At 37.2% G+C, this 24,806-nt stretch overlaps 1 pseudogene; it reads right to left on the bottom strand.

The window, feature by feature from the left end:
• Window positions 1-16,309: 16,309 nt before the first annotated feature.
• On the bottom strand, window positions 16,310-17,325 carry LOC101828885 (annotated as a pseudogene).
• Window positions 17,326-24,806: the final 7,481 nt, after the last annotated feature.

Consider the following 24,806-nt stretch of genomic DNA (forward strand, 5'->3'; position numbering starts at 1 on the left):
TGTATCTATAGTGAGCTTCTTCAGTCTGTCCTCAGGGTCACTCTGCCTTATCCTTATGCCTGGTATCTTTTTATCCTGTGAGTGTGATGAATTTCTGTCCATTTTGTTGTTCAAATATGATCTATTCTGTCTGTCTTGGTTTTCCTGTTTTAGGTTAAGTGGCCACTCATGTGTTCTTGTGGTCTTTAGAAGCCTCCATGTCATATAGCATTCATGATTATAATTTGATACATTCATGAGTTTTGGTGACTGTCTGCTTCTCATTCAATGCCAAGCAAGATCCATTTGGCCACCTTTTGCTTCCTTAGTAAATTTTGTTTATTGAGTCACTCTCTTTATAATCACTGCTAACTATCACAACTTGTCACAGACCCCTTCTACCTTTAGAACTGTCTGTTAGGTGCACTTTTATGTTCTTCTGCTGGGAAGGCCATTACACATGAGTCATTTGTACAACTCTGTCTTGTATTAAGAGTCTGAATGCTGTCCAAATACTCTCTAGAAATAGCTGTTTTGTAGCTGTTTTGAGTCCAGGGTAGCATAACACAATATATAAAAGAAGGGATTTGGATGCCATATTGTCTGTATCAAAATTGCATTTCCATAGGGGATGGATACATGCATCGGCAGTTAAGAGCACTGGCTTTTCTTCTATAGGACCTGGGTCTCCTTTCCAGGACCCACATCATAGGTTACAACTATCTCCAGGTAACTCCAGTTTCAGGAAATCTTAATCCTTTTCTGGTCTCCACAGGCTACATATGCATAAATGTAGGTAAAACACGTACATAAAATAAATTTATATTATATTTTTAATTCCACTTCCAGCACTCACAAGGTGATTAACTTGAGAGAAGTTACTCATACCCTTTCTGCTCAATTTCCTTGTTTCAGAAGTTAGTGTTAGTAGGGAATTATTTGTTTTAGAAATATTTTAACAGTAGAAAGTACTGAATAGATGTTTACCAAGGATTTGATTTAATTGTATATCAGCAATATCTTTTCTCAGCATATATACATATAAAAATGAATTGATCAAGGCTATATAAGGCACTTAAAATATAAACTTTTAAAAGTTGTATAGTATATATATCTCAACAGTTAGAGGATATTTCAACTCATTGTAAATATAAGACAATTCCTGGTCTCTGACATGGGAGCATTTTATTAAAAGACACGAAAGACTTTATTTGTTGCTCATATCTCTTCATGGTTCATGAGGTTGTAATGATTTGAGCCAACAAAGTATTATCAATGTGTATTCAAATTCACATAGTTTTCTTTCTTGCTAATAATTGGTGTACTTTTTCTGAAGAGGAGTTTTCAATAACCTGAACAAAGATCACAATATAAAAATAAATAATAAATTTTGTCCCTTGGTGTCTTACTCATATGTTATCTCTCTAGTGATGCACTTTTTTTATTCCATGATACATTCAAATATTCCTTACTCAAAATTAGGACTATGCATCTAAGGAGCCTGCATTTTATGACTGAAATGTTCATTTTATCCAGACTATGAGTGATAGAGAAGAAATAAAAGTAGGGGTCTTCCCTGTTTTTTTCTTCTCTCCTTCCTGTTACTCATTCATCACTTCTTTCCCACACGAATCTAGAAACAGCATCAAGGAGTAGTGATTCCTATCAAAACATGACAGAAAAAAATGTTGGTAAAGAATGAAACCCACATGATCTGGTTATAAGCATGTACCTTTAAACAGAAAGAAGTTAGTTGCGACTCTTTGAATCTGTTTGTTTCTTTTTTAACTCTAGGGTAATATTTAAAGCAAGATTGCCTGTTACAAACACCCAGAAAATTTAAGAAATTTGAATATTGAAATACTCTTAGATTTCTTACATTTAGGATTATCTTCACAATTCTAACTTCTAGGCAAGGATAAGACCACAGCTCCAAACCATCACATTCACTCAATAAATTCAGTGCAGTAGGACCATGGAATGCTTTCTGGACCATGGCTTATGGAACCAAGGAACTCTTAGTTTGTATGGACACAGTTTAAATATTAGGCAAAATTGTCTTTGATGTTATTATACAGTATTGAGAGGATAGGAAGAGAGTGGGTACATAGAGGAGCAGTAGTCTATGTGTGAGAAAGTATAACAGGATATGTTATTGGAACAAGTATTGAGTCACAAGGAGGCAGGTAGAAAACAACAACATGAAAACCATCTCAAATGTAATTCTAAATTCAAATTTAAGATTACAGACAGACCTCAGAAATCCAAAGAATTTGATAAAAAAATATAACACTGAAATAAAGCTAAAAGTTGGGTAGTATGGCCATATATACTTCCAGAGACATGAAAGGTCACTGTGAAAGAAACTGTCCTGATTAGTCACTTATAGTTTGAGTTTTGAGCGATGTGGAACTTATATCTCTATAGAAGCTGTCCTGCATCAAGGTTGAGCAAGGCATCCCACCATAGTGAATAGGTTGCAAATAGCCAGCTCATGCATCAGGGAACCATGCTAGGGGATTCACAAAAGACCAAGCAATACAACTGTCACCAGACACTGAGAGCCTAAGTCATTCCCTTGCTGGGAAACCATGAGCTCCCACAAACTCAGGTCAGCTGTCTCTGGGAGTTTTCCCATCATCTTGACACACCTCTTTGGTCATATTATCCTGCATCTTTTCCTTAACTGTACTCCCTGGGCTTAATCCAATGTGTGGTTGAGGATATCTTCATCTGCTTCCATCATGTACTGACTGGATGAAGGCTCCTGTTTGTCTTTCTGGATCTGAGTTACCTCTCTTAGAGTGATTTTTTTAGTTCCATCAGTTCATCAGAAAACTTCAAGATATCCTTGTTTTTTCCTCTCTGAGTAATAAGCCATTGTGTAGCTACACCAAATTTTCTATATCATTCTTCTGCTTAAGAGCTTCTAGGTTGTATTCCGATTCTGGCTACAATGAATAATATGTTATGAACATAGTTGAGTATGTATAATTGTGGTATGGTTGAGCAAACTTTGGGTATATGCCCAAGGGTGGTATTGTTGAGTCTTGAGGTAGATTAACTCCCAATTTTCTGAGAAACTGCCATACAGATGTCCAAAGTAGATGTACAGGATTAAATTCCCACCAGCAGTGTTCCCCTTACACCACATCCTCTCCAACATAGACTGTCATTAGCACATCTGATTTTGGACATTCTGAAAGCTGTAAGATGGTATCTCTGATTAATTTTGATTCCCATTTCCCTGATGGCTAAGGAAGTTCAACACTGCTTTAAGCATACATCAGGAATTTGAGATTTTTCTGTTAAGAATTCTTTTAAATCTGCACACCATTTTAATGGGGTTATTTGGTATTTTGTTTTTTTTATTTTAATTTGAAACAAGCTTGCTTCACATGTCAATCCCAGCTCCCTCTCATTCCCCCACTGCTCCCAGTCCCCCAACCTCCACCCAAACCCCATTCCATTCACCAGGGAGGGTGAGGCCCTCCATGGGGAATCTACAGAGTCTGTCATTTCATTCAGGGCAGGACCTAGGACCTCCCCCAAGTCCAGGCTGTGATAGCATCCCTCATTGTGGGATGGGCACCCAAAGTCCATTTGTACGCAAGGGATAAATACTGATCTACTAAGCAAGGCCCAATAGACTACTTAGGCCTCCACTGATACCCACATTCATGAGGTCTGGGTCAGTCGCATGCTGGTCTCAAAGTCATGAGTCTGGTGTCTAAGAGCTCCCCCTTGTTCATGTCAGACTTTACTGTGGGTTTAACCAGCTATGTCTTGACGTGTTTGCCTATCTCTCCTCCCTCTCTGTCACTGGGTTTCATGAGTTCAGTTCAGTGTTTAGCTGTGGATATCTGCCTCTGCTTCCATCAGTCACTGCATGAAGGTTTTAGGATAACATAGAAGGTAGTCATCAAACACATTATCAGGGAGGGGTACTTAAGGGAGTCTCGCCACTATTGCTTAGTTTGCCAGTCACTGTTATCCTTGACGATCTCTGAAAATCACACTAGCGACAGATCTCTCCTCAAACCTACAATGATTCCCTCTATTAAGGTATCTCTCATCCTGCTCTCCTCTATTCTTCCCCCGAATCAACCTTCTTGCTCCCCCATGTCCTCCTATCCCTTACTCTTCACCCCCACTCTTTTTCCTTCAGCTCCCTCTTTTCTCTCCCCCATGCTTCCAATCTGCTCAGGAGATCTTGCCTGTACCCATGTTTTAAAATTGGATTATTTGGTGTTTTAGAGACTAGGTTCTTGAGTTCTTTGTAAGTTTCGGGAAATCAGTCGTCTGTCAGATGTGGGGTTGGTGAATATCATTTCTCATTCTATGGGCTACTGTTTTGTCTTGTTGACTGTGTCCTTTGCCTTACAGAAGCTTCTCAATTTTAGGAGGTCCCATTTATTAATTGCCAATCTGAGTGACTGTGCTACCAGTGTTATGTTCAGGAAGTGGTCTCCTGTACCAATTTGTTCAAGGGTACTTCTCACTTTCTCTTATAAAAGGATCAGTGTGGCTGAATTTATGTTGAGGTTTTTTATCCATTTGTAATTAAATTGTATGCATGGTGATAGATATGGATCTATCTGCAGTCTTCTGCATGCCAGCATCAAGTTATGGCAGCACCACTTTCTGAAGTTGTTTTCTTTATTCCCTTGTATAGTTTTAGCTTCTATGTCAAAAATCAGGTGTGTGGATTAATATCAAGTTCTTCTATTCAATTCCATTGGTCTACTTGTCTGTTTTGGTGCAAATACCAAGCTGTTTTCATTACTATAGCTCTAGAGTAGAGCTGAAGTCAGGGATTGTGATGCCTCCTGAAGTGCCTTTATCATACAGGGATGGTTTGGATATCCTTAGTCTTTTGATTTTCCATAGAATGTTGGGAATTGTCCTTTCAAGGTATGTGAAGAATTGTGCTGGGATTTTGATATGTATTCCATAGAATTTGTAGATTGCTTTTGGTAAGATTGACATTCTTACTATGTTGATTCTACCTATCCAAAGGGATGGGAGATCTTTCCATTTTCTGGTATCTTCTTTAAATTCTTTCTTTAAAGGCTCAAAGTTCTTGTCATACAGGTGTTTCACCTGTTTGGTTAGAGTTACCTCAAGATAGTTTTTGTTGTTTGTGGCTATTGTAAAGGGTGATGTTTCTCTGATTTTCTCAGCATGTTTATTGTCTATTTGTAGAGCTACTGATTTTTTTGAGTTCATCTTGTATCCTGCTAATTTGCTGAAGGTGTTTATCAGATGCTGGAGTTCCCCGGTAGAGTTTTTTTGTCACATACGTAGACTATCGTGTCATCTGCAAATAGTGAAAATTTGACTTCTTCCTTTCCAATTTGTATCTGCTTGATGTCCTTTTGTTGTCTTATTGTTCTAACAAGAACTTCAAGTACAATCTTGAAGAGATATGGAGAATGTGAGTAATCTTGTCTTATTCCTGATTTTAGAGGAATCTCCTTGAGTTTTTTTCCATTTAGTTTGAAGTTGACTGTTGTTTTGCTGTATATTGTCTTTATTATATTTAGGGGTGTTCCTGTTATCCCTGATCTCTCCCTGAAGGGGTGTTGAGTTTTTTCAAAGGGTTTTCAGCATCTAGTGAGATAATCATGTTGTTTTTCTGTTTCAGATTGTTTATGTGGTGGATTATTATTGATACATTTTCATATGTTGAACCATCCCTGCATCCCTGGAATGACACCTACTTGATCGTGGTGTGTGATTTTGCTGATGTGTTCTTGGATTTGATTTGCTAGTATTTTATTGAGTGTTTTTGCATAAATGTTCATCATGGATAATGGTTTGTAGTTCTCTATCTTATTTGTGTAGTTTGCATACCATGGTAATTGTAGTTTGGTAAAAAGAGATTGACAATGATCCTTCTACTTTTACTATGTCCAAGAATTTGAAGAGCACTGGTGTTAGCTCTTCTTTGAATTTTTGGTAGAATTCTATGCTGAATATCTGGCCTTGGACAGTTTAGGTTGGAAGACTTTGAATGACTGCTTCTATTTCATTAGGGGTTATAGATTTATTTAAATTGTTTATCTGTTCTTGATTTAATTTTGGTGAGTGATATTTACAAGAAAATCATCCATTTCCTTTATATTTTCCAATTTTGTGGAGGACATGTTTTCAATGTATGACCTGATAATTCTGTGCATTTACCCAGTGTCTTTTGTTGTGTCTCCCTTTTCATTTCTAATTGTGTTAATTTGCGTGTTCTGTCTCTGTCTTTTGGTTAGGTTTAATAAAGTTTGTCTATCTTCTTTTTTCTCAAAGAATCAACTCTTTGTTTCATTGATTCTTTGTATTGTTTTCTTTGTTTCTTCTTTATTGATTTCAGCTCAATTTGATTATTTCCTGGCATCTACTCCTCCTGGATGAGTTTGCTTCTTTTTGTTCTATAGTTTTCCATTGTGCTGTTAATTCTCTAGTGTTACTATTCTACATTTTCTTCATATGAGCACTTATGTCTACAAACTTTCCTCTTAGTTCTGCTTTCAAAGTGTCCATAAGTTTAGGTATGTTGTTTCTTCGTTTTCATTGAATTCAGAAGTCTTTAATTTCTTTCTTTCTTCCTTAACCCAGGAATGGTGCAATTGTGGGTTGTTCAATTTCCATGAGTTTGTAGGGTTTCTGCAATTTGTGTTGTTGTTGAACTCTAACTTTAAAGCATGGTGGTCTGATAAGATACAGGGAGGTATTCCCTTTTTTTTTTTTTGGTATCTGTCGAGGTATGTTATGTTGCCAAGTATGTGGTCAATTTTTGAGAACATCCCATGTGGCACTGAGAAGAAGGCATACTTTTTTGTGTTTGGATGGTATGTTCTATAGATATTTGTTAAACCCAACAGGGTCATAACTTCTGTTAACTCATTTGTTTCTTTGTTATGCTGCTGTCTTATAATCCGGTCCAATAGTGAGTGTGGTGTTGAAGTATTCCACTGTAATTGTCTGGAGATTAATGTGTGATTTAAATTTTAGTAATGTTTCTTTTATGAATGTGAGTGCCATTGTATTTGGGATGTAAATGTTCAGAATTGAGACCTCATTCTGATGGATTTTTCCTGTGATGCATATGAAATGACCTTCTTTATCTCTTTTGTTAAATTTTGGTTTGAAGTTTAATTTGTTAGATATAAGGATAGCTACAGCAGCTGGCTTCTTAGGTCCATTGATTGGAAAATCTATTCCTAACGGTTAAATCTGAGGTAACATTTGTCTTGGAAGGTGAGGTGTGTTTGTTGTATGCAGCAGAAGGATGGATTCTGTCTTCATATCCATTCTGTTAGACTGTGTCTTTTTATAGGTGAGTTAAGACCATTGATATTGAGGGATATTAATGACCAGTGATTATTGTTGATTCTTGTTTGTTTTGGATTTGTTTATGGTGGTTGTACTCTGTGTGAGTTTTTCCCTTATTTCTGGGTTCTGGTAAAGTGAGATAATATGTTGCCTATAATTTTCTGAGTGTAGTTAATTTCCTTGGGTTGTAGTTTTCCTTCCAGAACTTTCTATAGGACTGAATTTGTGAATATATATTATATAAATCTGGTTTTGTCCTGGAATATCTTATTTTCTCCATCTATAGTGATTGAGAATTTTGCTGGGTGTAGTAGTCTGTGCTGGAATCTGCAGTATCTTAGCATTTGTAGAACATCTTTCCAGGACTTTCTGGCTTTCAGAGTTTCCATGAAGAAGCCAGGTGTAATATGTTGGCCTTTTTCCTTCACTGCTCTTAATATTATTTCTTTTTTCTGGATGCTTGGTGCTATGTGACTAGGGGAATTCTTATTTGGTATTTTGATGTCTAGTTTCTTGCATCCTTTATATATTTTGAATATCAGTCCTCTGTCAGTTGTGGGGTTGGTGAAGATCTTTTTCAATTCTGTAGACTGCTGGTATGTCTTAGTAACAGTGTCCTTTTCCTTACAGAAATTTCTCACTTTCAGGAGATCCCATTTACTAATTGGTGATCTCTGTCTGTGCTACTGGTATTATACTAAGGAAATTGTCTCCTATGCCAATACGTTCAAGGCTTCTTCCCACTTTCTTTTTTTTTAACTACTTTAATTTTAAATAGCTTGCTTCACATGCCAATCCCAGTTTCCTCTTCCTTCCCTCCTCCTGCATGCCCCCACCATCCGCTGCAGCCTCCCATCCTATCTTCACTTCCGTCCACATAAGGGATATCCAGAGTCTGTCATTTCACTCAGGGCAGGGTCCAGGCACTCCCCTAAGAGTCCAGGCTGAGAGAGCATCCATCTTTGTGATATGGACACACAAAGTCCATTTGTATGCCAGGGATAAACACTGATCTACTGGTCAGGGCCCCATAGGCTGCCCAGGCTGCCTCACTGACTCTCACACTCAGGGGATCTGGATCAGTCCCGTGCTGGTCTCCCAGCTGTTGGTAGGGTTCCAAGAACTCCCCCTTGTTCAGATCAGCTGCCTCTGCTGATTTTGCCAGCCCATTCTTTGCCAATTTGCTCATTGTTCCTCTCTCTGTCACTGGGTTCCATGGGTTCAGTTAAGTGTTTAACTGTGGGTGCTTGCCTCTGCTTCCAACAGTTACTGGATGAAGGTTCTAGGATGGCATATGGTGTAGATGTCAAGTTCATTATCAGGAATGGGCATTCAGTTTCAGTGTAACTGGATTTATGCTGAGGTCTTTGATCCACTTGGACTTGAGGACTATGTAGGGCAATTGATATGGATCATTTGCATTCTTTTAAATGCTTTCATCCAGTTATTTCAGCACCATTTGTTGATGTGCTTTCTTTTTTACATTGCATATTTCTGGGTTCTTTTTCAAAAATCTGGTGTTCTTTGGTGTTTGGGTTCATGTTAGAGTATTCGACTGGATTACTTTGACCCATGTATCACCTAAAATAATATATTGAGAATAGTAGGTGTGTCTCTGACTCTTTTGGCTGCTCTTAGTACTTTTTTTCTGTATTTTGGGTAGCCTTGTCCAGCCTTGGCATGAGGGTCTTTGCCTTGTCTTATTTTATCTTGTTTTGTTCTATTTGGTTATGTCTTAGAGGTTTGCTTTTTACTGAAAAGGAATAAAAGGGGATATATGTCTGGAATAGGACAGTGGTAGGAAAAGTGAGGAATGGGTAGAGCAGAAAATATGGTTGGGATGTATTTATGAGAGAAGAATCTATTTTCACTTAAAAAGTTAGTACTTTTGCATTTATGTTCATAAATGGTTTGCAATTCTCTGTCAAAATTTTGTGTGGTTTGGATATCAGGGTGACTGAGGCTTCATAAAATGAATTTTGAAATGTTCGTCTGTTTCTATTTTTGGAATTATTTGAGGATGATTGGCATTAGGTCTTCTTTAAATATATTGCAGAATACTGCACTAAAATAATCTGTCCCCATCCTGACTGTTGGGAGAATTTTAATGACTACTTCTATTTCCTTACAGGTAATGGGTCTATTTGAATTGTTTATCTTGTCTTGATTTAAGTTTGCCAAGTGGTTTCTATGAAGAATACTATCCAGTTCTTATAAGTTTCCAAATTTTGTGGAGTACAGATTTTTCAAAACATGACAGTGATTCTTTGAATGTCCTCAATGTCTTTCAGGTAGTTCAGGTAAGGGTTTTTCTATCTTCTTGTTTTTTTTTTTTTTTTTAAAAACAACTCTGTTTTATTGATTCTTTGCATTTTCCTCTTTGTTTTTGTTTTATTGATTTCAGCCCTAGATTTGATTATTTCATGCCATATATTCCTTTTGGGTGAGCTTGTCTATCTTTGTTCTTGAGCTTTTAAGCATGCTATTAAGTTGTTAGTATTAGATTACTCAAATTTCTTTATAAAGACAGTACAATGAACTTTCCTCTTAGCACTGCTTTCAAATTGTATCATAAAACTGAGTATCTTGTGCATTCATTTTTATTCAAATATAGGAAGTTTTTATTTATTTATCTATTTTAATTTTAATTTTAAATAGCTTGTTTTACATGTCAATCCCAGTTCCCTCTCCCTCCCCTCCTCCCGCATCTCCCCACCATCCCCCCATCCTCCCACCCTATTGCCAATTCCTTCCACATAGGGGATATCTAGAGTCTATCATTTCACTCAGGGTAGGGTTCAGGCACTTCCCTAAGAGTCCAGGCAGAGAGAGCAACCCTCTTTGTGTTATGGACACAGGATGTCTGTTAGTATTCGAGGGATAAACACTGATCCACTGCTCAGGACCCCATAGGTAGCCCATGTCTCCTCATTGACTCTCACATTCAGGGGGTCTGGATCAGTCCCATGCTGGCCTCCCAGCTGTCGGTCTGGGGTCCAAGAGCTCTCCCCTGTTCAGATCAGCTGTCTCTGCTGGTTTTGCCAGCCCATTCCTTGCCAATTTGCTCTTCGCTCCTCTCTCTCTGTCACTGGGTTCCTTGGATTCTGTTCAGTATTTAACTGTGGGTATTTGCCTCTGCTTCCATCAGTCACTGGATGAAAGCTCCAGAATGGTTATAGATATCAAGTTGACTATCAGGAATGGGCATTTGAGGTGGTCTCTACACTATTCCTTAGCTTGCCAATTGGTGTCATCCGTTTAGATCACTAGAGGTCACAACGGTGCCTGATCTGTCTTCTAAACTATGATTCCCTCTTCCCCCTATCCCCCCCCAGTCAACCTTCTTGTTCCTCCACATCCTACTCTCTCTTCCACTTCTCCCCCTCTCTATTTCCCAGGTCCCCCTCTCCTCACCCCTCCTCATGTTCCCCATCTGTTCAGAGGATCTTGCCTCATTTCTCCTCTCTTAGGTACCATGCATAACTTTTAGGTACTTTCCTGTTTCACAGACTCTCTGTCAGTGGAAGTACAGACTGGCACTCTCCTGATCCATGTCTAAAATCCATATATGAGTGAGTACATACCATGTTTGCCTTTTTGTGACTGGGTTACCTCACTCAGGATGGTTTCTTCCAGTGCTATCCATTTACCTGCGAATTTCAAGATTCCATTGTTTTTTTCTGCTGAGTAATACTCCACTATATAAATGTACCACATTTTCTCTATCCACTGTTCAGTTGAAGGGCATCTAGGTTGCTTCCAGTTTCTGACTATTACAAATAATGCTGCTATGAACATAGTGGAGCAGATGCCCTTGTTGTATGAATTTGCCTCATTTGGATATATGCCTAAGAGTGGAATTTCTGGGTCTTGTGGTAGATTGATTCCCATTTTCCTGAGGAATCTCCATACTGATTTCCAAAGTGGCTATACGAGTTGGCACTCCCACCAGCAGTGGAGGAGTGTTCCCCTCTCTCCACATCCTCTCCAGCATAAATTGTCTTAGGTGTTTTTGATTTTAGCAATTCTGACAGGAGTAAGATGGTATCTCAAAGTTGTTTTGATTTGCATTTCCTTGATGGCTAAGGATGTTGAGCACTTTCTTAAATGTCTCTTGGCCATTTTAGCCTCCTCTATTGAGAATTCTCTGTTTAGTTCTGTACCCCACCATTTAATTGGATCCTTTGGTGTTTTGGAGACTTGCTTCTTGATTTCTTTGTAAATTTTGGAGATTAGCCCTCTGTCAGATGTGGGGTAAGCCAATATCTTTTCCCATTCTGTGGACTGTCTTTCTGCCTTGTTGACTGTGTCCTTTGCCTTACAGAAGCTTTTTAGTTTCAGGAGGTCCCATTTGTTAATTGTCGATCTCAGTGTCTGTGCCACTGTTGTTATGTTCAGGAAGTGGTCTCCTGTACCAACTCGTTGAAGAGTATCTCCCACTTTCTCTTCTAAATGTTTCAGTGTGGCAGGATGTATGTTGAGATTTTGATCCATTTGGACTTAAGTTTTGTACAAGGCGATAAACATGGATCTATCTGCAGTCTTCTGCATACCAGTACCCAGTTATGCCAGCACCATTTGTTGAAGATGCTTTCTTTTTTCTATTGTATAGTTTTAGCTACTGTGTCAAAAATCAAGTGTTCATAGGTGTGTGGGTTAAAATCAGGGTTTTCAATTCGGTTCCATTGGTCTACCTGCCTATTTTTGTGCCAATACCAAGCTGTTTTCAGGACTATAGCTCTATAATAGATCTTGAAGTCAGGTATGGTGATGCCTCTTGAAGTTCCTTTATTGTATAGGGTTCTTTTGGCTATCCTGGGCCTTTGGTTTTTCCCTATAAAGTTGATTAATGTTCTTTCCGGGTCTGTGAAGAATTGTGCTGGAATTTTGATAGGGATTGCATTGAATCTGTAGACTGCTTTGGGCAAGATTGCCATTTTTATTATGTTGATCCTACCAATCCAAGAGCTGGGAGATCTTTCCATTTTCTGGTATCTTCTTTGATTTCTTTCTTTAAAGACTCAAAGTTCTTGATATACAGGTCTTTCGCTTCCTTGTTTAACATTATCCCCAGATATTTGATACTGTTTATGGCTATTTTAAAGGGTGAGGTTTCTCTGATTTCTTTCTTAGCCACTTCGTCATCTGGTTTTTCTTTATGCCTGGCTTGTTCATGTAGTTATTCAGTAGAGAGTTGTTCAGTTTCCATGATTTTGTAGGTTTTATGTTGCTTCTATTCCTTTTGAAGTTCAGGTTTATTCTATGGTGGTCAGATAAGATGCAAAGTGGTTTTTTTTATTTTCTTCTGTCTGTCTAGACTTGCATTAGGACTGAGTATGTGATCAGTTTGGAGGAATGTTCTGTGAAGTACTGAGAATAGTCTGTCAGGTTCTGTGTTTGTATGAAATCCTCTATAGCTATCTGTTAGGTCCACTTGGCTCATGCTATCTTTTAGCTCCTGTATTTTTCTGTTTATTTTTGTCTAGATGACCTGTCCCTTGATGAGAGCCAAGTATTGAAGTCCCCCACTATCAATGCATGAGTTTTATTAGCGTTTTTTTTAGAAACCTGGGTACCCAAATATTTGGTGCTGATTTTTAATTTGTCTTTGTTGACTGGGTGTTTTTTTTCCTATTGGACACCTGTTAACAAATATTGGCTACCTAGCATGTATGAGATTCAGGGTCCAGCCATACAGCTACTTAACAAAAGTCTAAGAATAGAGTGCCCATGGAAATAATGTGGACAGCAAATTTCTATGAGTCAAGTTGATTGAAAAATCATCAGGGAAAGATGGAATTTTAATAAAATTTTTGTAGTTGCGAATTCTTCAGTAAAATTATCACTGGATTTATGACACATTTTTAAATGTATCTAGTTACATGAAAAAAATTTGGAATGGTAGGTAAAATATAAATACTGGAATATTCCACTCTAAGTTCGAGCTAGAATGTTCAGCAGAAGTAAAAAACTGACCTTTAATGGATGATGTGCCTTCTGGAAACAGAGAAAAATCCCACCTTACAAATTTCTGACTTTTTCTCTTTGAACAAATTCTCTCTGAGGCAAAGGAGAAAAAATATGGTTCTGTAGAGTAGAAAAGACAAGAGTTATCTACAATTTAATAAAATTTGCACTAGACAAATAAAAGAAGTAAGGTGTAAAATCTATAAGAAACAAAAGTAGGCATATGTAAACATAGGAGAGAGGTTTGACACAGAGGAAATGGTAGGGGAGCCACAGGGATGACCCCAAGTAAGAATCCAGGCAGTGGTGGAGAGGCTGCCTTTGATGCCTTTTCCCTATAATGAGATTGCTGACTACCTTGGTTATCGTTCCTAGAGCTTTGATCCAGTAGTTGGTCAAGCAGAAACAGCCATCCACAGCTAAATGCTGAGCCATACTCCAGGAATCCAGTTGTGGAGAGGTAGGAGAAATAACCAAATGGACCAATACAGAACTGGAGATACCTTCAGAAACAGTTGACCTGACCTAATGAGAGCATGTAGACCCTAGCTATAAATTGTGGGAACCACATTGGAGAGAACCAAGTCCTTGGAATGTGTTCAGCTAGGAAGCCAAGGCAATCTATGGAAACTCTAACAGTGTCGCCAGTGTTATTTCCTAGGTCAAATGGGCTTTGGGAGTCCATTCTCTATGGAGGGATACAATTGCAGTCCAAATATGGAAAGGAGGGCCTGGGTAAATGATGTAATAAACTTTGGAGGGTCTCACTATCCCTGGTGGGGAGTGGGTTGAGGGGAGGTGTCGGTGGGAAGCATGGGAGTATGGGAGGGCGAAGGAATGGGGGAATGTATATTAAATCAGAGTGTTTCTAAAATAAAATAAAATATAAAAAAGAAGGATTTTCAAAATTTGACAGAGAAATATGGATGACAAAACAGCATGACACATAATATTGTGTCTGTAATCTTTAATGATTTCAACAGGAGCAACAACAAAATCCACAAAGGCATTGTAATATCTTCTTATGAAAGTGGTGGTAAAATTCAATAATTTATATGAGTCATAAAGTATACCTGGTTCAATATGTGGCTAAGATTTCATGTCAAGATACAATACTCGAAAATTAACGTTAAATAAATGAAAAAATAAAAAGCCATCTTTAGTAAAAATGAAACAGTGATAGCAAAAGAAAATAGACCATTGTTACTAATCAGAACAAATGTACATACCTGGATTAAAATATTTTGAAATATATTACATCAGAGCCTGAAAGTAATGTAATATCATTGGTGTTCATTTAGATGAGTGTTTTGAATGTTGGAAGATAAGTCAGACATGCACTGTACTCAATTATTGAAGGAGGGAAATAGAAGAAAAATTTAAAACAATTTTATATTATGTTTCAATAAACACTGAAAGTGAATAAAATTCTTAGCATGGAAAAATGGAAAGGAACACCTTTGTGTCTATCAGAAAACTGTCTAAGAGACAGCTCATTTTATTAGAGGAAAATGGAAAAGCTTCTCTTAAAATCATCAGCAAGGAATATGAGATAATTATCAGGTCGGGGATCACCATTGTACATCAGTCCCGGAAAAGAAATCCACCAAGCCAAAAAGATAAAAAATAAAATATATAAATGTTAGAACAAAATAATAAGAAACAAGCTGTGTAAATATTACATAGAAGAAAATGACATAAGTTTCAGAAAACAGCAAAATGAAATTTTTCTGTAAGTTTATTGTATGCTTGCAAAGGACGGATGATATAATAGAGGTCAAGATCTGTTTCACAATAACCCCAAACCTATAAAATGATGACCCTAGTAAAAATAATCATAAGGGTTATGTGAAGAAAACTGTAAAATTTTACTAAAGGATGTAAAAGAAGATTTAAATAAAAGGTGAACTAAGCCATATTGTGAACAGGATGACTTAATATTAAAAAGGTAAGAATACACCTCCAAACTAATCTATAAATACACTGAAGTGTAATAAAAAATCCTATTCGTGTTATTCATGAAACTCAAAATGTTCCTTATAAATTTCATTTAGAAGAGGAAATGTGCCAAAGGAAGTTTATGTAAGATAAATGAGGAAGGAAGCCAGACTTATGGTCTATATATCAAGGCTTTTAATGAAAATGGGATAATTAAGAAAATGTAATATTGGTACAAAGATAAAGAAAGAAAGCATGGTTCACAAAAGAGCTGCATGAATTTAGACCAGAAGATATTCACATTGCATTGATAGGAAAAAAATGTCCAGGCATTAAGCATTGTTGTGTAATTTGTATAGCAATTGGGTGAAGGAAACAAAAGGGTCTTTCATGTATATGAACTTGGAAATGTAAGCAACAAAAATACCAAAACCCTGGACTGTCAATATTGGTCAGTGGGTAGAGGTTCTAACCTGTGACCTTGAGACCTTATCTGATTCTCAGATTGTACAAGGTAAAAGGAAAATACTGACTCACAAGGGCTATCCTCTGACCATCTCTGACAAATCTATGACATAAGTACACACAGTCTCTCTCTCTCTCTCTCTCTCTCTCTCTCTCTCTCTCTCTCTCTCTCTCTCTCTCTCTCTCTCTCTGTCTCATAAAATAGCTCACAGCTCACAGTGAGGTATAGTGCTGCACACCACTAATCAAGCTCTGGAGTGGGATATTGTCTTCACAGACTTTGTAACTAAATAGAATTTAGGTTACTATGCTTTAATTTTAAACTTTTAAACCAAACAAAAGAAATGATTCTTTAGTGTGCTATGTATATCTACCATTTCCATGGCATGTACAGGCTTACAACCCATGTCATAAGCAATGAATTATTAGTTATATAGCAACTGAATTATTTGACAGAAACAAGGCATAAGACAAAGACAAAAGTATTAGGGAATTGAAGGCGGGGATTAAATGTGCTCACCAGACCCAATATAAATGATAAATAGGTGTTTATTAGGGAACCACACGGATAAGAGTAAATAACCACTGTGGTCTTCTTGCTTCAGAAGATGCAGTTTCTGTCATTTTGATGCTCTCACCACCCAAGAGAGCACGTGCCAGATCCTCCTCCATCTAACAAGTCTGAATCTACAAACATGCCCAAAGGGTGTGGCTACCACTACAAATTCACTGGTAAGGCCAGATGCCACTAAAATTCCCTCTTTTTCTAAAGGAGAAGGTTTTAAGCTTGATACAAAAACTATATACAATGATAACAAATATCAAGTATATTCCGGGAGAAGGAAAGATAAAAACATACACAAATAAAGATCTACAACCAGAAAGAGCACCACTGAGCAATAGATGCATACTACAAGTCCAGTCCCCGGGTAAAGGCATATAACAGAGATTACGCATATAGCTGTCCTGATTTGGAAATGCAACCACCTAAGGGGGAAGGCGCATGGCCAGATGATCCCTCAGCTCATCTGGAGGATTTTTAACACAAACTGGACCATCTGGCCCTTAGTGATCTACTTTTTCCACCAGAGGTGGAAAGGACAGAGAACAGATCATAGTATGAGTACATGAGGATATGGATGAAGCTGTTGAGTGTCCACAAAAATGAGAATGGCCACAAGGAACCCAGTTCATCACAAACCACCAGATTGAACATGGAGGCATGGTGGTAGACATGTAGTCCTGTGATCTAGTGGTTGTTCTTGTGAAGGATGAAGAAGATGATGTCCATGAATTCTGTGAGTTTGAAGAAGTAGTAACACCAGACGATACAGATGATCTTCATTGTCAGATTCTCCTGCACTGAGTATTTTCTGACAGAAGAAATCACATTTGCCTTCCTGAACACCTGTCACCAACTTATAGAACATAGAGAGACAGCAAGTTGAGTCCAAGGTTATACACCACTAGAATTCCCCTGCAAGGGAATGCCCGCTTATTCTTCATGTATTTTGGTCCCAGTCATACAATTAGTAAATAAATGACAGAGCAGATAAATGTAAGTATGTAGTTTTCCAGAAGGAACCCTCCTTTTACCATTGAATCTCAGGGATCCAGTAATGCTCTGATGTAGGTACTGAGCGATGCATTTTAAATGTCCCATTTTAAAACCCTTGGGCCTGAGCAGTGGTAGGGAGAACCGGGTGGTAGCAGAACCATGCAAAAAAAGAGGATATGCAAGTGGGCACAGGATTAAGAGTGAGCAGCTGCGATGCAAGAGGAAGGCACTTGGTCTGTCTGAACCTAAGCAGGGTTGGGCCTGGTTAGTACTTGCATGGGAAACTGCTTGGGAATACTGGGTGCTGCTGGGCCAGCAGAGCAAGGTAGCTATTTTAGCGACTAGAATCTCCCTACAGCAATATTTGTAATAAATGGTCAACCCACCTTGTGTACATATTTCATACCACTGATTTTATATTCATGTTTTGGCATTTGCAGATTTAGCCCTGTAAATGAAAATATTTGAAAAATGTATTTCTGTACTGAACGTGTTCAAATGTTTTAGTAACTAGTCCCTTAAGACTATTTCTAAGAATTTACATTATAGTGGGTTTAAAAAGTGAGCTGTACATTAAAACAAATAGCAGGATGTACACAGATAATATGAAAACTTAGATTTCTCCATATTTCTAATACTATAAATTGTATGTATGAATGTGAATCCATATTTATCTAGACACATGTCCATGGAATGCAATTCCCCTTCATTATGTCCTCAGTTTAACCTGAGAAATATTGACATTTTTGGTTGATATTTTAAATTATTTTTTATTTTGGATTTCTGCCAACTACCTCTTCTGATCAGAATATAAGTTTGAGAACTAGATTCATATTAATTTGTTACTAAATTGTCCTTAGTACCTGAGATAGATTTTAAACAGCAAAGATGTATTGAATTAACTGGAAAGATTTTTACAGCATTCATTAATTAATTGCTTACACAGTTGGTGGGTAATTAGGATTGGTTACTCTGTAATGACATGTTATTATACACTACATAAACACATTATCTATTAATATGAACCTACCATAAGGACATGCAATTATATTGGGCATGCTTATCTATTATCTATCACTATAATTGATAATAATCTTTTCAATGAATTAGATAACAGCTATTTTGCTTGACAACATGTGTGTTTGAAAAATATGAACACAGAGGAAAAATACTTAAATTTATTAAAGAAGCAGAATGATGACTTTTTCTTTCTTAATAAAATCAAAATTTTAGAATATTTACAATTGAGCAGTTCTAATATATGTTTTAATTGAGCAGAACCAAAAGGAAGGACTTCCCATTTATGGAGGATGAAAGAATCAGTGTGTCTAGTCATGGCATTGACTCTCCCATAAAAAATGACTTTATTTAGATTGCTTTCTTATATGTCTATATTTTGGGATACTTCTACACTAAAATATAAACATCTCATGCCACCAAGAAGAGCCCCTGCTGCCAGGCATAAGTTTAATTTTGTTGACTCACTGGCCTAAAACATCATAGTCTGTGCCCAAGGCTATTGGTTGCTATTGCTGAAGACACATATTACTTATATCATTGAACTTGGAGAAGTCAGGCCAATGCACAATGAAATGCTTTAACCTTACTAACCAGTGTTCATAGTGCTAGAAGTTTCTTTGCACATAACCAGATGAGAAAAGTAATCATTAATATCACACAGGTACAAACCCTGTTACCTACAACAGGCTCCTGACTGAAAGATATCCTGGTGAAGTAGCAGCACAAATGTCATAGGAAAAAGCAACTATTTTTAACTGTATTTAAGGTCCACTCCATGAGATTAAGCTTGCTCCTGATACTGCTTTAGTAACCAAGAAGGTAAGAAGAAAGATTGAAAGAGCCAGAAGTAATAGGTATCTCCAAAGACATAACATCTTCCAGACACAGCAGAACTGATGTACTTATGAATTCACCAAGACTGCTCTGTCAGATACAACACCTGCAAGCTTCAACATATACTGGGTCTCAGTGCTAAGAGGGTAATAAAGGATACTATCCCTAATCATGAAGCTATTTACAATTGATATCTTCTAGCAATGGTAAAAATCGTTTTTCTCCAGGGGAGTGATACAGAGTATATCATCCACACTCCAGAGGAGACACCATGCCCAAGAGTAGTAGGTCAACACAAAAAAAACTCCTTGGTTTTTTTCCCCATATGTGTACTTGGGGATGAAAACAGGTGGACCTTTTTGTTTTACTTTGACTTTTAAAAATTTTTATCTTATTTGCTATTTATTTTTTGACTCAACCTTCATTTTTGTGTATTTTGTAGTTTATTTTGAGAGAAAGGACAATGTTGGGTGAACAGGGAGTTTTGAAGGAGGGAAGGATATGGGAATAATTGGAAGATAGGAAAACATAATTAAAATATATTGTATAAACAATTAAATAAAAAATTTATCTTGGGAGAAAAATAATTTTGTGTATTGTGTATATTTATATAATTTTTTACTTAAATTAGAAAAATCTTATTTTATATATGAATCCCAGTTCCTTCTACCTGCCATCTGCCCATGCCCTACACCATCTCCCCATCCACCCCCCATCCACTCCCAAGAGAGGGTGATGCCTTCCATGGGGGATCAACAAAGTCTGTCACATCACTTGGGGCAGGGCCTAGGTCCTACCCATGTATCTGGGCTGAGAGAGTATCCCTCCATGGGGAATGGCCTCCCAAAGTCCATCCATGTACAATGGATTATTACTAGTTCCACAGCTAGAGGCCCCATAGACTGTCCAAGTCTCCTAACTAACACACATGTTCAGGGGGCCTGGTTTGCACCTTTCTTTCTTGGTCCCCCACTTCTGGATTTCATTGGCTTCCTATAAACCATACACACACAGTTGAGTAATGAAACTTGTTTGTGGTTTTTCTTCTTGTTTACTGTTTCCTCATAATTAATACTCCTTCCTTTCACCTCTTTCAAATGGTGTTGGGTTATATATCTAATAAAGCAACTTTTTCATACCTACTTCATAAATTACATCTTATTATCCTGCCCTAGTATCTCAATCATTTAGAGCCTAGGAAGAAGTTATTAGACAGGAAGTATAAAAACAACATCATATGCTATAATGTGTTGTGTTGGTATGCAGTTCTATATTGTATGGTGAAAAGTATATGTGCTCTAGTGTAGTAAAATAATCAAATTTATTTTTTTCTCAAGTTACAAAATTTTTCATTTCCAGATTTGTCTCAGTTTGGGTTTTCATCTTTTAAATTATTTTTTATTTTAATTAAAAGCAAAGTTATTTTACATACCAATCCCAGTTCCCTCTCCCTTCTGTCCTCCCATTCCCCCCACCATCTCCCCATCCACCCCCTATCCACTCCTCACAGAGGAGATTATCAAAGTCTGTCACATCACTTGGGCAGGATATGGGTCCTACTCCCTTTTATCTATGCTGAGACAATATCCTTCTATATCCTCCAAAAGCCTCTTCATGCACACGGGATAAATATCTATATTCATCCAGTCCTAGATTACAAGCATTGTGAAGCATCCTTAGCTTTTTTGCTGAAAGTGAGAAATGTGAACTGGAGAAATAACTGACTCCCCTGTGAAAATGACCAACAATGGTTTGAGCTGTGATTTTACCTTAACACTAACTTGGAAGCTCAAGGAAACTTTTAAAGTGTAATGGAACATGGCTATGCTGCTCTATTATAGGTCTGTAACATTATATCGCCAATACAACTGGCCCATATATTGCCAACTCTAGGAGAGGGGGAAATATTGCTGAATTTCCAACTCTTCAACCCCCCCAAGAACTTGTCAATTTACACATCTGCAAATAATTTGCTGTGTGTTTCACCTCCTGTAACTCACAAAGCTTGTCATGACTGACAGTACTTTACAAGTTGAATCCAGTTTCCCTCACCACCTCTCTCCAGCTATAAGAATGGCAGGAAACTTACCAGAAACTTCTAGAGTTTCTGGAAAGACAATAATAAGTTCTTGTCTTAGTTTCTGTATTCTCCTTTAGAGTTTATAAAGTACAAGCAGTGTAAAATGTTCAAAGGAAGCTGAGATATGACTTGTAACACCTGCCATCTAAGTAGTTGTGATTCAGGAATAGAGGGAATAGACCTATGCACACGTACTGCAAGAGAGTTAAGTTCCATGGTACATTTCAGGGAAATAGAGTGAACGTGTGTGTGTGTGTGTGTTTGTGTGTGTCAGAGATAGAGAGAGTAATATAAACTAGCAAATATATCTGATATAAGATTAACATACAATGTATCTTACATCCTAAGTATTCCTGCATAAATTCATATCTACATGCTAGAGGCTGTGTCCTCAGACTGACAATATTAGCATGAAGTGTTAATTTTAATGGTTGGCATCAAATGGGAGGATATTAAGAGTCATAACTCAAAACGATGATGAGACTCTGGTCTTTTCCTTTACTGCAGTACATGCACCTCACTTTGACACAGCACTTCACAGTAGTCACCATTGTAACATGGCTATCTGACATCATACTGAACCTTCAACCATAAACTCAAATAGGCATTCTATAAGACTGTCATCTCAGGCATCTTGGGTCATAGTAATAAAAATCTGATTGACGTAGTATTGGCGTATAGTCATCAGTCATTAAAACATGACAATAGCAATTGAGGTGGAAGAGAGAGAGAAATTTAACATTTTCCAATGCCCCCAGTTACTATCAGAACAGAGGACTGCTTTGGGTTTGGCTAAACCTGCTTACACCCCCCACATACAAACACACATACTCTCTTCTGACTTCTGACTTTGATTCTGCCTATGTAAATACATGAGAAAAGCTATATAAGTACATAAATAATGTAGGTACCAAAATGATCCCATAATTTAAGCACATTTCTAAATACTATTTCAATGCCACTTCATACCACTGAAATGTAACATAAATGCTGAAGATGTGAATGTCATAAAGGACCTATTTGGAGATAAATGTAATATTTGTTGGATTTGATATTTTTCATCCATCTATCTCTGTACACTTAAAATTAATACACTTTTTTCCAACCAGAAATTTGTAGAATGTGGCACAAAATTAAAAATGGAAAAAATTACTCAGAAATTCTTTAAAAAGGCAGAATAATTTTCAATACACTTTTAAATATAGAGAAAATGTTTATTGGGAAAAACCATGATGATAGTCATACTTGGATATTGGGTCTAAAATTTTGACTGAATAGGCTATTCATTCCCATTCTGGCCATTTGGTTGATTTGTGTTTTACTCATTGAAGTAACAGGTGCACTCATCTGACCACAATCACAAGTGATTTGAACATTTTGTATGTATACAAGTGGGTGAAGAAATGTGTGTTCATGTATATACACACACATACCTTTGTGTTCTGTGCAAATGTGCACTTATGAATAATTATTAGTGAGATCACTCAAGAGATCTAGCTATGGAATGAACATGAAACTTTGGGTGGTAGATATTCCTGATCTATGTGCAAAAATATGGCATTTAAAACTGTGTTAGTGGATAAATCACCAGCTTTGTAAAAACCAATGCCAAAAGATGGAGAAAACAGCCACAGCTTTGGCAGGCAGATGGAGAGTGAACTGTTAGGTCTCATCCATCTCCAACTCCTATGATTATATGATTAAATATTAGTGTCCAGAGACAAGCAAGGGAAATGCCAGCCCTTGAAATATGAAGAATAGGCCGGAAAAGATTGTGAATAAATACTTCATTTGGGCAAGTCCAGAAGATTAATATTGTGGCCAAAACCTGGAGTGATAAAGGGCTATTTCCCAGGTAACTAATTACCAGTTGCTCAGAAACTGGAATCGAATGAATAGGAAGAAAGGTTATTTAGAAAAAGAAAAACATCATTTTGAAACATAACTTGAAGTCTACAAGTAATTTTGTCAACAAATATTATTTTATGCCTCTTATCGTTTATTTATTGCTACACTGAAACTATGTAGACAAGAACCATAAAGAGATAAACGAAAGTTCTATAAGGGAGTTTGTGAAGAGTACTATAGTATTGCCAGCTGTGTCCCATCTTTTGTCCAAAAGTGTTTGCAGCAGTTAACCTCAAGTGGAGGGACAGAGCTGGAAGGTAGTCAGTTGGAAGCTTTGACTATCACTGGCATTTTCTGCTCAGTCTTTGCATACATGTCCTCTGGCTACGACAGTTTCCCTTCTCTTCCTTGATTCCTTTGGATGTCTAATAGTAGTAATTTAATGTATCCCTAAAAATTGTAAATATGTATTAAATAGCCATCTTATGACTGGCACTTTCATATAATAAATTTTTGGTTCAGAGATAATTTTTTAGATAAGTTTTCACATACCCCAAGCTGAAGATGACCATGAACTTCAGATCTTCTTTACATTTCCCACAAACTGTTGGGATTTTAGGCACAGGTCATCATGCCTGGTTGATACATAGTATCTGAATATTATATACATATTGTGAATGTGTATTATATATGCATTGCATATAATTCACTGCCACATTAACACTAGTAGATACATAACATTAGTAAAACAATCAACAGAGTAATTGGTGCTTATATAGCTTAAACAACCTGATCGACATTTAGGAGTTTGAAAAAAACAGGAAAGATTCATCCTTCTTCTCTTATCTATTGTATTGTGTTTAAACATATTTTGTTGATAAAAATAAGAAAACTCAAAATTAAAATGGCTTAAATTAAATACTTTGTATTCACACAGCATAACAACACATGCATGTAAATCATCATCATTTCATTTTTTAAATTTTTTTATTTGTTCTGTGTGTCTTTCCATTATGTGTCTCAATCTCCTTCACTTCCCCATCCCTTCATATCTGCCCTCTGCCCTTGAAACCCCTCAAAATAAATTCAAATTTAAGAGAAAGAAATACAGAAAGAAGAAAAAAGAGGGAAAACATATCTAAACAGGCTTAAAATACCCATACAGGTGACTTCCTGGCTTTCAAACATAGCAATGAATATTCTGGGGTCTTTCATTTACTTATTTTACTCAGACTCTTAATAAAACCACTGAAGTCTTACTCTTAGTATCTCTCTGGATCTCCTATTATCTGGAACTCTTTTCTTGGACATATATGCATTTGACAAACACACAGAGAGACACACACACAAACACACAATACACGCACACACACATGCACATAAGCACACATAGACACATATATATACATGCACACAGACACACACACACACACACACAGTTTAGAGTACAAGAAATCCTTTAAGTGTGTATGCCTCCTTCAGTCTCATTTGTGTATTCATATTGAAAAGTTTTGTTTTGTCTGTAACTGCAACTGCAGTTTCCCCTTCCTTATCTGTTCCCATTCCCTCCCCTATCATATTTCTACTCCCCATCCATTCCTTGGGAAGAGTAAGGCCTCCTATTGGAGTCAACAAAGCATGCATATCAAGTTGAGGCAAGACCAAACTCCACCATGCTGCATCAAGGCTGAGAAAGACATCCCATCACAGGGAATAGGCTATAAAAGGCAGCTCAGGAACCAGGGATAGACCTTTGTTCCACCTCCAGATGCCCCACATACAGACCAAACT

The sequence above is a fragment of the Mesocricetus auratus genome, unplaced genomic scaffold, assembly GCF_017639785.1.
Source record: "Mesocricetus auratus isolate SY011 unplaced genomic scaffold, BCM_Maur_2.0 Super-Scaffold_100676, whole genome shotgun sequence".
Classification (NCBI taxonomy): domain Eukaryota; kingdom Metazoa; phylum Chordata; class Mammalia; order Rodentia; family Cricetidae; genus Mesocricetus; species Mesocricetus auratus.